The sequence below is a fragment of the Heterocephalus glaber genome, unplaced genomic scaffold, assembly GCF_053883595.1.
Source record: "Heterocephalus glaber isolate CG9 unplaced genomic scaffold, H.glaber_assembly_v1.0 deba00000676, whole genome shotgun sequence".
Lineage (NCBI taxonomy): Eukaryota > Metazoa > Chordata > Mammalia > Rodentia > Bathyergidae > Heterocephalus > Heterocephalus glaber.
The window spans coordinates 21,728,702-21,742,999 of NW_028258156.1; the positions used below are offsets into that span (position 1 = coordinate 21,728,702).

The following is a 14,298-nucleotide window of genomic DNA, read 5'->3' on the forward strand; positions in this document are numbered from 1 at the left end:
ATTTGCTTTACTTTTGGAGATTACTACTCTTCACCTTCAGTAACCCTCTTAATTTGTGGGTATATACTGATCATTGTCCATTAATATTTGGTTTCAGTTGGCTTTTTCTGTTTTTGACATGACACTTTACTTAATGGATTGTTGTTTCTCAAATATTTTGTGTGTCTGTATGCTAATGTTGAAAATATATGTACTTAATTATATAGATAATATATGCTGTCAAAATAATAAAATAGTGGTATAAATAATAAACCAAAAATATTATTCTGAACTTAAATTTCTATTAATTTTGGTTACCTGTAGCTACATTTCTGTTCTCAATAGTGATGATAAATTTTTTTGGACTTAGTACATATAGACTGGATTTGATAACTTTTGGCAATCAGATGCCTTCACTGATAGCTGAATTATTAGAGTGTTAATCTTCACTTCTTTCTATTATTTTAGAAGTATTAGTGATTTTCATTTTCAAAATGTTATATCCTGTCTTTTATTTGTAATTACAGTTGTTCTAATTTTGAAAAGCATAATCTTTCTTTGGTATTATTTAAGATTTGTTGGGGAATAGCCAATGAGTACAGGTTTTGAATTGCATTTTTATAGAAGAATAGTTGAGAGTAATATGGAAAATTTTGTTGTGACTTTCTAAAATTTTCTCCAGAGCCTTGGGTGGTAGGGCTTTGGTAATACTAAAACTAAAAACTTTGTTGTGTTATGCATTTTGAAAGTTGGAGGAAAGATCTTATTAGAATGGCAGCCACACTGATACACATAAAATGTTATTTTAAGCTTAAAACTAAAATCAGAGAAAATATGTTAACATCAGTTAAAACTTCTCATAAGGATAAGGAAATTATGTATATAGTGTTTTCTGGCTAAAAGTTCCAGTGTTTGGTTAGATGTGTTGTCACATGTCACCATAGAGTACAGAAGGCACAGAGAAATTTAAAAAGTCTACATGTGTTACCAGCAGAGTTAGGGCTAGAACTATCCAAACCCCACCCCATTAAGGTAATTTGTTCTCTCTCTTTGGAAGAATATCAAAGTACTTGAATTGGATGATCTAGGTTCTATCATTAGTTATTAGCTATATAACTTCTGGTAAGTCAAGTTTTCTTTGGGTTACAGTATATAGCTTTTATTTTTGTTGAGGTCTGTTTCTATGCTTTGCTTATTAATGAGACTAAGTTTCAAAGTTGTATTCAGTTTGTTTTGAAAAAACATAAAAATAAGCGGTACTAGCAGCAAAAAAGCTTGTTTCTGAACATTGCTTTGTATTCCTTGTACAAGTAACATGTAGTTAAAGATATGTATCACAAACAGCAGTGTTTTTTTTTATTCATTAAGTTTATTGGTACATTTTAGGTATACAATATGATGACATTCATCATTGGGAATTTGTACCTTTACGTGATATATCTTGGTTCTTATTTTTTCCATTTCCCTCATTCCCCCCACTCCACTCCCTTAACCCCTCCATCCCCACTATTTACAAAGACTTTCTTCCTTTCCTTTCTTTCCTTTCCCCTAGCATTTAATTGTTTTTTTGTTTTTTGTTTTTTAGTGGTACCAGGGATCGAATTCGGGACCTTGTGCTTGCAAGGCAGATGCCGGAAACCACTGAGCTAAATCCCTGGCCCACTAGCATTTAGTTTTTAATTGACTACAATGCTTAGTTGAATTTTCTTTTTTAAAAAAATCACAAATATATTTGGTGCTTATACGTTACTGCGATCTTTACTGGGTGTCTTTAATTTATCTTGTTTATAACAGATATGCTAATATCTAAACCACTGGATTGAGAATCAGATTATATTGTTTTCATGGAAAAAGTCATAAAAACATATCAGAACTTATAGATTCTTGTTTCTATAGTAACAGACTTTTCACATTTGTGCATGAAATATATTTTGTATTCATATAGAATATTGACTTTGAAAAATGCTACAGTTGGTGATTTAAACCAAATTTTATGTTATAATTTTGTAAGTTAATGTTTTTGCTTAATTAGTAAACTGGGAAAGCAGTTTGGCTTCACAGTGATGACAAACCACAAAGGTGAATGTAACCTCAAAATACAGCTCAATTAAAAGCCTTTTTCAAAAGTTATGGTTTTTTTTTCAGTTACAAATATTTTGATTATTTCTTTTGATTTCTAAAAGTCCTGATATGAGGTCTTTAATTTTATACACTTCTTACATTTGCACAACTGCAAGTGTAATTGATTGTTATATTTACACTGCACTGTTTGTATCAAATTGTTCTTATCCAACTTGTGATGCTACATTTTTGATGATTATCTGTTGTAAGAAAAAAAAATCAACTTTGTGAAATATTGGAATTAACCATAACTCAAAGTGCTTTGAAACTATGTGTGAAGTATATATGCAAAAGCAGTTTTTAATTGCAGGAAATTACTTTTTAAACTGTTTAGCTTCAGAAAGTGTGCTTTCAATAAATACTTAAAATAGTTAACTCTGAACTCTCTGATACTAGTGCCCAGGAAAGAAAGAATTGTCTCAGTTGAAAGCCAATTCAAAAATTTGATTTGGCTTTTCAACTTTAAATTTCTTTCACAACAAATGTTTTATCAGAAAAATAGAAATGGACCATCTGCTGAAACCTCCACCAAGTGGGGAGTAGCCAAGTAGTGGAGAATCAGCAATGCTGATGACTCATTATCTATAGAGAATAATTAAAAGCTAATTATGTTGGATAAAGTACATGCATCAGAACTGTAACACAAAATTCCACAAACCATTCTTCCTCATCTTTTTGTTACCTCACTTGAGTAAGTAAAAAATTTAACTTTCTTCTATATATTTGTATTATTTTCCAGCATGTATTACACAAATAAATACATGGCACTTTTTCCATTTTCTCTTCTCAAACCAAGACTTTGGATCCTGTGATTGTTGTCACAGTTTAATCTCCCTCTTTTACACTACTGTTGGAATGTCTGTTTGGGGGCTTTGTCCAAATTATTACTCAGCCCAATTTTCTAGCTTTCCATTTTGACTGCCTTATATCCCTCTTTGCATCCTTCACATATTGTGTTGATATTATTGATGTTTTTCTTCTTACATTTATTTTTCTGGTACTGGGACTTGAACCTAGGGGTACTCTCCACAGAGCTATATCCCTAGCCTTTTTTCTGCTTCCTCCCTTTTTTGGGGGGAACATGTCCCTGTGTAGCCCAGGCTGGCCTTGGACTTGTGGTTCTCTTACCTCAGCCTCCTGAGTGCTGGAATTCTTTGGTGGTTTTTGTTGTTGTTTTTTGTTTTTTTTGAGGCAGGGTCTTGCTAAAGTGCCCAGGCTAGCCTCAGAGTTGTGATACTCCTGCCTCAGCCTCCTGAGCAGCTGGGATTACAAGTGTGCTCCATTATGCCCAACATTCCTCTTATATTTTAATCAAAGAATTCTGTGAACAGCCATGTTTGTGCTTCCAAGCCCTCTTACTGATTTTTCTTTCTTGTTGCTGCCTTTACTTTGTATAATTCTCCCACTCTAAGTTACTGTGCAGAATCAGATTCATTTCTGTGTCTTGAGGCCAAGTCAGTTGACCAACTGGATTATATGTTTAACAAAGCTATGTCAAGTCTCCTGTGCTATTATGAGTCCCCCACTCTGGTGGGAGACATAGTTGAATGGCTCCCTTCCATAATCTAATGGCCTTTTATTGAAACTAATTACATACATAATGCTTATAAAGGCTGCTATTCTTTATATGTAGAGCCAGAGAATGGCAGAATTCTTCCATAGACAATAGTTCCGCTATAGACTGAGAAGTATGCATTTTGCCACTTAGATCAATCATTTGGAAAAATGGACAGATTTAAAGAGTTTTCTAATAATTCTTAAAAACTGTGATCAGTGATGACTTTCTGCTAGTTATATTCAGCATTATATATTCAAGTACTTCTACTACCTTCTAGTCTTCATTTTGGTTTATAATGTCTAGGAAAATTCCTGCTGTTATTTGATTGGTATTATAGAGAATTTATACAGCAATTGGGGAAAATTAACAGTATTGTCTTCCAAGTTGTGGACAGTGTCCATTATTTTTATGTATATATGTATTTATGGTAATGGGCATTGAACCCAGGACTTTTGTGCTGAGCTACATCTCCAGACCTTTTTATTATTTATTTTTCAATTTTCTTTATTTTGAGAGAGGGTCTCAATAAGTGGTTCAGGCTAGGCTCAAACTTGTGATCATTCTGCCTCAGTCTCCCAGAGTGCTGTGATTATAGGATTGTACCACCATTCTCAGCCTATCTTTGTTTTATCAGTGTTTTGTAGCTTGTTGCCTATACAACTGCAGATATTTTGTTAGATTTTTACCTAATTTCTTTAATGCTAGGGAAGTAACATCTAATTTTTAAAAAATCTCAATGGTTTATTTTTGGCATATATATAATTGGTTTTTGTATCTTGCAATTTTACTAAATTCATCTATTAATCTTAGAAGGTTTTAAAATGCATTGCATGATCTTGTCTATGTAGACAATTTTTGTCTGCAAATAGAGGTAGTTACTGAAACATGTGTGATCTATTTATTTTCTTATCTCATTGTACTACCCTGGCCTCTGGTATGAGATTGAATTGGGTGTGTTGGGTGAAGCTGCCCATCATGAGCCTTGAGCAGCCCTGATTAATCAAGCTATGTCAAGAATGCAGAGAGCTAGTTGCTTTTTATCTGGTCTGTTTCCCAGGATTGTGTTTGTAGGTAGCAACCTTGAGGGATAAAGTAATGACTTGCCAGATGAAGAACAGATGAGCAGACTTACTTCTGCTTATTAGAAAAAATAATAAATTTCCCAGTCTCATTGTTCTTCAGCTGGGACAGGTTCCTCTGCCAGGGGGACTTGTCAGGCATGGTAAACTGTCACCAACATGATGTTCATCTTGTTTGCTGTATCATCAATAATAAGTCTTTTGTCTCTGACCCAGTATTTTATATCTTCTGTTAGCATCCATGAAGCAGTAAGATAACTAGCTTCACAGGAAAAATCCCTGACCCTTAACAATTTCTGACATTTTTGGTGACAAGGATATGATATTGACAAAGGGTTTCCAACAAGGGAAAGAACAGGGCCCCTGTTGGCTCCTTTAGGGGATATGTCATACAGTAGCAAATGCTCTTAAGTTGCTGAGTACAGTGGCACACACTTGTAATCCCAGGACTGAAGGAGGCTGAGGCAGGAATTGCAAGTTCAAGTCCCACTTGGGCAATTTAGTGAGATCCTGTCTCAAAATAAAAATAAGGGTTGGTGGTAGAGTACCCCTGGATTCCATTCCCAGTACTAATAAAACAGTTGTTGGGGCAGTCACAGCCAGTAAGTCCCCCACTGCCCTACCTGTTAACGAATGTTTTGAGACTAAGTAGTGAAAGGTGGAATTAAATGAAGTGGCTGCACTGGTGCTTTCCTTGATGCTCTCTGTAGGCTAGAGGAGGAAAGAGTGAATGTTGTTTTATCAGGGCCCTAGGGCAAAGGCAGTTTGGTTGTAGCAGTTGAATCAAGGGCTCACAAGAACTAAAACAAAAAGAGGTCAGAGATGAGAATGGATGCAGAGCTTTGGGTAGATAAACACATTATAGATTCATTTGATGAGTCTGATTGGGCAGCCACTGGGAAATATACCCAAATCCTTGTTATTGGTGCAGCACTACTGTTTCTTTGTACTGATTTTCTTTTCTCCTTCTACTCCAACCTGAGCTGTTTTAAGATAAAATCCAAGTAAAGTTGGGACCTTAAAGGAGAGGGAAGAATGTAAATTTTTCTAGCTCTTGTTTGTCAGACGTGCCCATCGTGCAGGTACAGGTCTTATGTAGGTGGCAAGGGAGGCAGAAGGCACTGAAGACTGATCAGTAGAGCTGTAGCAGCAGGCACAGGAGAAATCCAGGTTCAGGTGCTTGCAGGAGCTACAGGTAGAAGAGGGAGGAAAGGCGCCACCCTGGCGTAAGGAGCCAGCAGCACAAAATCTTTCCCACCACCTTAGCCTTCCCCTGCAGGCCATTTGCCCCTCTTCCTATCCCCAGCTCCTGCTGGGGAAATAATATAGTCTCCTACAGCTCCTACAGTTGTTTTTGTGTGTCTCTTACATTCCTTGATGTGTGCTCCTGCAGGTAGGGGATAAACATTCAAATTCCAAAAAGCTGAAGTTCTGGTGGAGTCTCTGGACCTATTCAGTGTTCTGTTTTTCTGGCTTTCTTTGCCAAATTGTAATTGGTATTAATGTTTTGACTGAATGCTTATAGTTTTAAAGAAGATTCTCCCACTCATGGGTTGCTGCATGTAGAGAAGTGAACTAGCAAAAACAATGTATCATCCTGGGAGAAAAGAAAAATCACAGTTTTAGTTAAATGCTTGGTGGCTGTTGGAGAGCTCAGTCCGTTTCCCAAGTACAGCAGTGCCACCTGCCTGACCCAACTACCAAGTGCACCTTTTTTATTTTGTTTTGTTTTTGAGATAAGGTCTCACTGTTTCCCAAGCTGTCCTGAAATTTCTGGCAACCTGGCCAAAGTTTAGAGGTTTATTTATTTGTTTGTTTGCTTGTTTATTTATTTTTGGTTCTGCAGTGGTGGGGATTGAACCCAGTGCCTGCAGCATGCTTAGACAAGTGCTCTTCCACCAAGTACACAGTTGGAAAAGTGGATACCTGTTTACTTATTGCTAAGCTCTTTTTAAGATGAAATATCTGACCACTGATGACTTGTAATTCTCTGGTGTCATGTCTCTGTTTGGGGTAGGTTAGCTTGAGATTCATAGTTAACAAGAGCCCAATGGACCTCATTAATCAATTGAAAATAGTTTGTGCAAAGATGTAGCTGGTTTGGCCTTAGTGTCATTTTGATTTTTATGAAGAGGTGGAGCTACCCCCTTTGGAGAAAAACTCATCTCTCACTTCACCACCGGAAGCAAATCCACTGGCTCCTGGGAGTGGATTCACAGAAATTCCTGAGAATACCTAGACTTGGTGCACTGATGGTTCAGCTAAGTTGAAAGCTGACGCAGTTATTTGGTATCAGTGCCAGCCACGGAAAAATGAGTAGATGGGATCACTACATTCTTAACTCTGATCAATCATCTCCTTGATTATCCTTTTAGGATTTTTTATTGACTCTTGGCCTCTTGCCAGTAGCTTAACCATCAAGTCCACCCGTTAGAAGATTGGTAGATTAAAAATGTCTCTCTTGAGGACTTTCAGACTATGAAAACAAATTGCATCTGCCAGTCAGACAGTTTGGCTCACTTAAGCCTGTGCTTTGCAGATTTCCAATTGTACCTGGCTCTATTATTGGACTGGCTGTGGCCACACATCCATATAATAGACCGAGAAACCATTATGTGCTGGAGTTTGGAAATGGGGACTTATCAGTGTCCCTTCCAGCTTCTACCTGTGAGAATGCCTTCTCATAACCAGAGCTAATGATTGTCTCCTCATGCTTCTTTCTCCTAGTTCTAATGGGTTTTCAGCATTGTCTAAAGAATAATAGGGTTTGTTACCTGTGCTTTAAGACTATCATCCCATGTTGGTGGATGGGATGCAGGCTGGACTTCATGCTTTTCTCTCATTGGCTGCCCTTCTTTCCAAAGGCTGTGCTGTAAGAGTTGCTTTCTTTGGGTATTTTACTATGTAGTCTTTGTTGTGAACATCTAATGAGGTCTGTGAAGTATGGGTATGAATTCCCTTTGTGCATATCACGTGGTCTCTATGGGTTCTTTGTTTTCTTGTTAGCACACACTCAGCCTTTAGCAACTCATTAACACTTCTTACTGGTGTCCAGTATTGACTTACCAAAGTATTGAATTGCTCATGTCCAATGTGTCCTCAGGAGCAACTGTCTTTCCTTACATTTGGGATGATTGATTTCCCTGTAACCTCAGCTGTCTGATAGGTTAAAGTAAAATTTAAATTTTCAGATTGTTTTTCACTTGTTCTTGTTGCCAGAGTGTGAGCTGTGTTCTTTCCAGTTTTGTACTTTCCATGTGGAAGCCAAGATATTACATACTGGGCTGTTGTTTGGCATTGCATTCCATCTATAGATCTGTTGGAGAACATTCACACCTTTCAGTCTTTGATCTGTATGCATGGTATATCTTTTGATTTATTTAGGTTGCCCGTAATATTTTTTCAACAATATGTTATAGTTCTCAGTGTAGACATTTCATACACGTGTCCATTGGACACTCATAACTTTTTCCATAGTGTTATAAGCAGTATTTTAAACTTGATTTAGCTTGTGTAAATACTGTTGAATTTTATATATTGGACTTAAACCTCATGATCTTGCCAGATCAGGGAAAGGACTTAATCTTTCTCCATTAGATCTGATGTTATATGGAGGTCTTTCATAGATACCATATTTCAAGTAGTTCCCTTTTTCTTAATTTGTTGAGAATTTATCAGGAATATATGTTAAATTTTTGGAATGATTTTTTTTTCCATTTACAGAAAGTTCATACAATTTTTTTCATTTAATTGACATGGAAAATGGTATAGATTGATTTTCCAACGTTAAACCAATTTCTGAGGTGTTTTAGTTTTCTCACTGCTGCGACAAAATACTCGACACCCAAAGTTTAAAAAGGAAAGATTTATTTAACTCACAGTTTGTAGAGGTTTCAGTTCATAGTTGGCTGGAGGAGAAACAGTTCATGGCAGGCAGTAGGCAGAAGGCAGCATGCTGCAAGCCAGGACCTTCTTTCTGTCCCTCATATCTAATCCAGGCTATCCAGTGGGTAGCACTGACTCCCTTAATCCTAGCATAGCATTGTGAATCAATCCCTGCACCACACACTCTAGATATAGCCACCTATGACCACATGAACCTTTGGGGGGGACATCTAGATACAGGCTATAATATGAGGCAAACTTGATCATGATACATTGCCCTTTTATGTATTTATTAATTTTTTTTTTTCTGGTACTGGGGATTGAATTTAGGACCTTGTGCTTGTGAGGCAGGCATGGCGCTACTGAGCTAAATCCTCAGCCCTGCCCTTTTAGATATTGCATGATTTCATTTTAAATTATTTCAATAAATTCTTTTGCTGATATGTTAATGAGGGATATTGATCTGTCATTTTCTTTTATCATAATATTTTGGTCTGTTCTTAGCATTTGAAAAATGCTCCCTCCTTCCCTAGTTCTGAGAAAGTTTGTGTACGATTTGTATTCATCCGTTCTTGAACGCTTTAATAGAATACATTAGAGAAGACATTTGAGTCAGGAGGTTTAATGTTGGATAAAATTTTTGGTTATAAATTTAAATTATTCAACAAGTAATAGGTTCAGATTTTCTGTTTTTCATATGTGTTTTATATCTTTCAAATAATTTGTTCATATTATGTAAGTTTCCACATTTGTTAGCATCAGTTTGTTTTAAAAATTTCCTTATTTTAATTTCCAAAGGATCTGTAATGGTATCTTCATTTTTAATGTTGGAATTTTGTAGCTTTTTTTTCTATTTTATTGGCTTCTGTTCTTAGCTTTCATATCTCCTTCCTTTTCTACTTTGCTGAAAGTTTCACTGATTTTAATCTTCTCTTTCTAATACATACTCAATACTGGTTTATTTATGTCCTGCAAATTTCATTGTTTTGCTTTGTATCGGTTCAGTGTCTCTTTACCTATCCATGGATTATTTTAAAGTGTGTTTTTCAGATTCCAAATATTTGGTGATTTTTTTCAGAAATTTTAAAAATTATTTCTAATTTAATTCCAGAGTGGTCAAAAAATATATTTTGGATGATTTTAGTGTTTTTTTTAATTTTAGTTTTTTACACTTTAAGTTTGCTTAATGGCCTAGAATATGTTCTATCTTGATATTCTTTCAAAAAGGATGTTTTTTTTTTCTGATTATGGATGTAGTATTCTGTAAAAGTCAAATAGGTCAATTGATGATATTACCATAAAGTGTGTGGGGGGGGTGGTACTGGGGTTTTATCCCTAGCCCTTTTATTTATTTATTTTTGTGACAGAGTCTCGTAAAATTGCCTAGGTTGGCCTTGAACTTGTGATTGTCTTGCCTTACCCTCTCCAGTAGCTGGGATTACAGATGTGTGTCAGTGTGCCCAGCTCTATTAATTTTTTCCTGAAGTTAATTTTTTATTGAAAGAGGAATTTTGAAATCCCCAACTGTATTGTGAATTTGATGGTTTCTTCTTTCACTTTTTCCAGTTTTTGCTTCATGTATTTTTACTGGGCACATGCATATTTAGGATTGTTATGAAATACATGTCTTAATCCCTAATAATAATCCTTACCTGATATCAATATAGCAACTCCAGGTTTGTTTCATGATTTGCATACAAACGTACATACGTATATGTGTGATTTACCTTTATTTTTGTTTTGTGGTTTTATTTTTAAGATATATTTCTTTAGAAGATAATGGTTTTTTTTTTATTATATTCTCATTTCAGGCTTAATTAAAATTTAGAACATTTACATTTAACACAACTTTTCATATGATTAAAGTCTTTCATCTTTTGTTCTGTTTGTAATATCCATCCATCCATCCTCTGTTGGCTTATTAGCTTTATCTTTTAGTTTTTTTATTTTGGTAATTCTTTCAGGGTTCATAATACTTTATATATTTAACATCCCAAATAAATGTTATGTAAGTTACTACAAGTAACAAGTTATATCATGTTAGAACCTTACTATAAAATTTCCATTAGCCCCTTCTGTCTTTTGTGCTAATTTTTACTTTTACGATATTACATAAACTTTATAATACTCTGTTGCTGATTTTGTTTTAAATAGCGGTTTGTCTTTAAACAAATCTTTAAAAAAAATTATTAAAATGTAGTAGCACATGCCTTTAATCCCAATTACTTGGAAGACAGAGCCGTGTTTGAGGCCAGCCTGGGCAGTTTAGTGAGACCTATCTCAAAATAAAATTTTTTAAAAGGGCTGAGGCTATAGCTCAGAGGTAGAGTGCTTGCCTAGCATATGTGAGGCTTTGCATTCACTCCCCAACACTGAAGAAAACAAGCATATATTTATAATTTCTGGCACTTTTCATTTTCATCAGAGATTTATCCCATGTTATTTTTCATCAGCATGAAAAATTTACCGTGACTTTTTTTTTTTTTCTTTTAGTGAAGGATTGTTGGCAAAAATTCTTTTGGCTTTTATTAAAAATGAACTTATTAAGTCTTTATTTCAATTCACTTGATATACTGTACATTGACTTTTTCATAAAAATTATTTTGTTTTCTGACATTCATAGTTTCTAATAAGAAATCTGAACATTTTTTTTCCTTAGCCTATGTAATAACTTGTTTTCTTGAGCTCCTTTTAAACTCATCATTTTTACTATTTCATTATGATGTGGCTAAAGAGTGATTTTATTAGCACATATTAATTATACAGAATAATAGGTTTTACTATGATATTTTCATGCACACATATAACATACTTTGATCATGTTCATTCCCATTACCTTCTGTTATCCTCTTCTTCCCCATACCCTGATCCCCCTTCTCTTCTCTAATAGGCTCCCTTCTACTCTCATATAAACTATTTTTCTTCTCAATTCTACATAGGAGAGAAAACATGTGATTCTTGATTTCCTGAGTCTAACTTATTTCACTTCACGTGATGATCTCCAGTTCCATCTATTTTTTCTGGAAATGACATGATTTCATCATCCCTTTTTATGGCTGAATAATGTGTATATATATGAAGGACTCCTATCCTGATTCTATCTCTTGAGTATTATGAATAGTGGCATAATAAACATGGGTACTGCAGGTATCTTGTTTGTATGCCTACTTTTGGATATATACATGGGAGTGGTATACCTAGATCACTCAGTAGTTCTCTGTTTTGAGGATCCTTTATACTGATTTTCAAAGTGGCTGTGCTAACTTGCATTCCTACTAACATTGTGTAAGGACTCCTTTCCCCTACATCCCTGCTAGCATTTATTATTTTTTATATTCTTGATGATAGCCACTCTGACTGGGATAGATGGAATCTCAGTGTAGGTTTTTTTTGGTTTTGTTTTGTTTTTCTGAACAGGGTCTTGCTATGCAGAGTTCAGGTTGGCCTGAATTCACTATGTAGCCCAGGCTGGCCTCGAACTCGAGGCAATCTTCCTTCCTCAGCTTCCTGAGTGCTGGGATTACAGGTGTGGGCCACCATGCTTGGCTTTGTGTAGTTTTGATTTGCATTTCCCATATGGCTAAAGATGTTGAACATTTCTTCATATAATTACTGGCCATTTGTACTTCTTTTGAGAAATAACTCTTTAGTCACTTGCCCATTTATTGATTGGCTTACTTGTTCTTTTGATGTTGAATTTTGTGTAGTTTTTATATTCTGGGTATTAATCCTCTGTCAGAAGTATTTCTGTCAATGATTTTTCTACCATTCTGTAGACTGTCTGTTCTTAACAATTCTGTTGTTTTCTTTACTGTGCAGAAGCTTTTGAATCTGATGTGATGCCATTTGTTGATTCTTGCTATTGTTTCCTGAGCTATTGGAGTCCTATTCAGGAAATTGTTGCCTGTGCCTATGTATCTTGAATTGCTTCCCCTATGTGTTCCTGTACAGTAGTTATAACATTTCAGGTCTTCTAACTAAGGTTCTTGATCCAGTTGAAGTTTTTCTTGTATAGAGTGAGAGATAAGGATCTAGTTTCAGTCTGCTACATGTGAATATACAGTACAGTTTTCCTAGCACCCTTTGTTAAAAAGGCTGTTTTTAGGGGCTGGGGATTTAGCTCAGTGGTTTCGCTGCCTGCTGCGCAAGTGCAAGGACCAGAGTTCAATCCCGGGTACCGGAAAAAAAAAAAAGAAGGCTGTTTTTCCTCCAGTGTGTTTTTGGCACCATTATTGAGAATCAGGTGGCCATAGCTGTGTGGTTTTATTCCTGCAACCTCTATTCTATCCCATATATCTATTTTTATGCCAGTATCATGGACTTTTTGTTACAATGGCTCTATAGTATATTTTTGAAATTGGCTACTGTGATGTTTCCTGCATTACCTGGTTTGATTTCTTTAAATTTAGTATCCATCCGTGGTTTGAGGTTCACTGATATTCTTGAATACATGTTTTTGTTGGGGTTGTTACTACTGCTGCTGCTCCTGCTGCCTCTCCTACTGTTTGTGATTTGAAAGAAGTTTCACTGAATCGTCAGATACTTTTTATCTCATCTTTCATATCCTTTTTGGACTACTGTAACGTGTATTTTAGGTTCTTGGTATTGTCTCACGTGTCATTGAAAGTTTTTTGTTGTTGTTTTTTCTTTTTTGGAGCATTAGTTGAGGTAGTTTTACTTACTCTGATTTTAACTTTATCAATTTTTTTCCCAGTGTTTTATGTGTTGTTAAATCCTTCCAGAGATTATTTAGTTTAAATATCATGTGTTTCGGCTCTACTTTTTTTTTGTTACTGGGGAATGAACCCAGGGCTTTGTGCCTGAAAACCTCTTTTTTAAAATATATTTTGAGACAATCTCTGCCACCACACCAAGGTTCAGTTCAGCTTAGGTAGTTTAATATCTCTTATTGTTTCATGGTTTTCCTTTAAACCCGTGAACATAATTGTGGTAGATGTTTTAATGTCTTTGCTTCTAATCCTATCATCCTTTCGCATCGTGGTATTGCTAATAAGTTTTTGAGTGAGTAGTAGTCATTGTATTTGAACACTTGAATGGATTTTTTCTTTTTTTTTTGGTTGTTTGAGACAGAGTCTCACTTTGTACTTCAGGCTGACCCTGAACTCACTATGTAGCCTACGCTGGCCTCAAACTTAAGGCAATTCTCCTGCCTCAGCCTCCCAAGTGCTGGGATTATACACCAGGCTTGAATGGATTTTTATCTTTATTGATGTTGTACTTTGCTTTGTTAGACCATTAAGCATCAAGTTACTTGTGGATCAGCTTGATCTTTCATGTTTGTTTTTGTAAGCTGTATCAGGCAGCCTTAGAGGAACCTTTGCTGAGACTAGTTAGCCTCCTACTGAAGTACTTTCTTGTCATACCATAATATGTAATGTCCTACTGCTCAGAAGTCTCCTCATTAAGCTTTCAGAGCTGGAATATTTTGCCATACGTGCCTTGTCAATTCAAGATTGGTCAGTTTGCAGGCTCTCTGGTGGTTGTTCTTTGCCTGGCCTTGCTGAGTCTTACTTGATGCATTTATAACTTAGTATTTGTTTGAGCATGATACTCAGGAGGCCCTATCTAGGAATTTATGAGGCTACTTTTCTGCAAGAGATTCTATGTAAAATTTTCTGGAAGTTTTTTTGTTTAAATTCTCTGTTAGTCTGGGCT

General features: G+C 35.6%; 1 protein-coding gene across 6 annotated transcripts in view; it reads left to right on the forward strand.

Annotated features, from left to right (window-relative positions):
• Positions 1–14,298, forward strand: part of Cog5 (component of oligomeric golgi complex 5) — a 316,280-nt gene that overhangs the window by 81,310 nt on the left and 220,672 nt on the right. The gene's annotated exons all lie outside the window — the stretch shown is intronic.